The sequence below is a fragment of the Perca flavescens genome, chromosome 8 (genome assembly GCF_004354835.1).
Source record: "Perca flavescens isolate YP-PL-M2 chromosome 8, PFLA_1.0, whole genome shotgun sequence".
NCBI lineage: Eukaryota > Metazoa > Chordata > Actinopteri > Perciformes > Percidae > Perca > Perca flavescens.
In genome coordinates, this window is record NC_041338.1 from 37,167,806 (window position 1) to 37,171,119 (window position 3,314).

A 3,314-nucleotide genomic window follows, 5' to 3' on the forward strand; every position below is an offset into this window, starting at 1 on the left:
AGAGAGAGAGAGACAGAGAGAGAGAGAGAGAGAGAGAGAGACAGAGAGAGAGAGAGAGAGAGAGAGAGAGAGAGAGAGAGAGAGAGAGAGAGAGAGAGAGAGAGAGAGAGAGAGAGAGAGAGAGAGAGAGAGAGAGAGAGAGAGAGAGAGAGAGAGAGAGAGACAGAGAGAGAGAGACAGAGAGAGAGAGAGAGAGACAGAGAGAGAGACAGAGAGAGAGAGAGAGAGAGAGAGAGAGAGAGAGAGAGAGAGAGAGAGAGAGAGAGAGAGAGAGAGAGAGAGAGAGAGAGAGAGAGAGAGAGAGAGAGAGAGAAAGAGAGAGAGAGAGACAGAGAGAGAGACAGAGAGAGAGAGAGACAGAGAGAGAGAGACAGAGAGAGAGAGAGAGAGAGAGAGAGAGAGAGACAGAGAGAGAGAGAGAGAGAGAGAGAGAGAGAGAGAGAGAGAGAGAGAGAGAGAGAGAGAGAGAGAGAGAGAGAGAGAGAGAGAGAGAGACAGAGAGAGAGAGACAGAGAGAGAGAGAGACAGAGAGAGAGAGAGAGAGAGAGAGAGAGAGAGAGAGAGAGAGAGAGAGAGAGAGAGAGAGAGACAGAGAGAGAGAGACAGAGAGAGAGACAGAGAGAGAGAGAGAGAGAGAGAGAGAGAGAGAGAGAGAGAGAGAGAGAGAGAGAGAGAGAGAGAGAGAGAGAGAGAGAGAGAGAGAGAGAGACAGAGAGAGAGAGAGAGAGAGAGAGAGAGACAGAGAGAGAGAGAGAGAGAGAGAGAGAGAGAGAGAGAGAGAGAGAGAGAGAGAGAGAGAGAGAGAGAGAGAGAGAGAGAGAGAGAGAGAGAGAGAGACAGAGAGAGAGAGAGATATTTTAGATTCTTCAAAGTAGCCACCCTTTGCTTTTTTATTAATAAGGGAAATAATTCCACTAATGAACCCTGACAAAGCACACCTGTGAAGGTAAAACCATTTCAGGTGACTACCTCATGAAGCTCATTGAGAGAACACCAAGGGTTTGCAGAGTTATCAAAAAAAGCAAAGGGTGGCTACTTTGAAGAATCTAAAATATAAGACATGTTTTCAGTTATTTCACACTTTTTTGTTAAGTACATAATTCCATATGTGTTCATTCATAGTTTTGATGCCTTCAGTGAGAATCTACAATGTAAACAGTCATGAAAATAAAAAGGAAACACATTGAATGAGAAGGTGTGTCCAAACTTTTGGCCTGTACTGTATATTCAGCATTTTGTTATAAAAAGCCATACAGAACAATGGTGGGAGGCTCTAATCTTTATGTTTAATAAGCACATTGCTTAACCTAATGAAAAATTTAACCTGCAATTTACACTTTAAGGAAACGTGTACGAGGTTTTCCTCTCAGTATCACGCTACCCCCCACAGAGACGAGGAGACGCACGCCAACGCCCACAGGAGGAGGAAACACAGGTTTCATTTTAAAAAGGGGATTTTTTTTTATCAAGACGTTTCTGCACCCCCACCCCCCGAGGTTAACGTAACCGGCTCGGAGGTTTCAGCCACAGATCAGATCACACAGTCTGGAGCATTCAGAGACAAACAGCTGCAGACCAGGCCAGGCCAGGCCAGGCCAGGCCAGGCCAGGCCAGGCCAGGCGCCCCCCCCCTCCCAGTTTGGGTTTAGGTTTGTTAAACTCCTGTAATGTGCAGCACGACCCAAACTCCTGCATAAATATTTGGACCAATATGTTTGTCTAATGTTGACAAGTTGCCAGATCTTGTATGAAATGCAACCTATTCACACAATCCACCAAATACAATGTTCAACCTGTTTGTCACTTCGACCTGGCAACCTGTAACCCTCGACCTGGCAACCTGTAACCCTCGACCTGGCAACCTGTAACCCTCGACCTGGCAACCTGTAACCCTCGACCTGGCAACCTGTAACCCTCGACCTGGCAACCTGTAACCCTCGACCTGGCAACCTGTAACCCTCGACCTGGCAACATATAACTCAACATTGCAACCTGGTCTCTGTCCTGGTGTCTGTCCTGGTCCCCCAGGTGCATGATGGTTACATCCAATGTGATCAGCCAATGGGAGGCCCCGTGCTAGTGTGATCAGCCAATGGGAGGCCCCGTGCTCGTGTGATCAGCCAATGGGAGGCCCCCTGCTCGTGTGATCAGCCAATGGGAGGCCCCCTGCTCGTGTGATCAGCCAATGGGAGGCCCCCTGCTCGTGTGATCAGCCAATGGGAGGCCCCCTGCTCGTGTGATCAGCCAATGGGATGCCCCGTGCTAGTGTGATCAGCCAATGGGAGGCCCCGTGCTCGTGTGATCAGCCAATGGGAGGCCCCCTGCTGACCCTCAACACAAACACACCATTGTTTAGCTCGCGCGTCCTGCCAAAACCAAAAGGAGGTCAGCAGCACAGCTGATTCCTCTATCGCTAGGCAACCAGAGCAGCAGGAACGAAAACAATAAAGAAGAAGAAAAACTAGAAATGCAGCGCTGGAAGAAGTATTCAGATTACTGCAGTAAAAGTACTAATACCACACTGTATAAATACAGTAAAAGTACTAATACCACACTGTATAAATACAGTAAAAGTACTATTACCACACTGTATGAATACAGTAAAAGTACTAATACCACACTGTATGAATACAGTAAAAGTACTAATACCACACTGTATGAATACAGTAAAAGTACTAATACCACACTGTATGAATACAGTAAAAGTACTAATACCACACTGTATGAATACAGTAAAAGTACTAATACCACACTGTATGAATACAGTAAAAGTACTAATACCACACTGTATGAATACAGTAAAAGTACTGCAGTGAAAACGTTACTTTAGTAAAAGTCTGTAAATACCATCAGGTACAAAAATACAGAATAACCCTCATGTTTTATGTGTGTCTGTGTGTGTCTCTGTCTGTGTTTGTGTGTGTCTCTGTGTGTGAGTGTCTGTCTGTCTGTCTGTGTGTGTGTGTGTGTGTGTGTGTCTATGTGCGTGTGTGTGTCTCTGTCTGTCTGTCTGTCTGTGTGTGTGTGATTGTCTGTGTGTGTGTCTGTGTGTGTGTCTGTGTGCGTGTGTCTCTGTCTGTCTGTCTGTCTGTGTGTGTGTGATTGTCTGTGTGTGTGTCTGTCTGTGTGTGTGTGATTGTCTGTGTGTGTGTCTGTGTGTGTGTGTCCGTCTGTCCGTCTCATTGTCTGTGTGTGTGTCTGTGTGTGTGTGTCTCTGTCTGTGTGTGTGTGTGTGTCTCTCTCTGTCTGTCTGTATGTCTGTGTATGTGTGTGTGTCATCGTCTGTGTGTGTGTGTGAGTGCGTGTGTGTGCGTG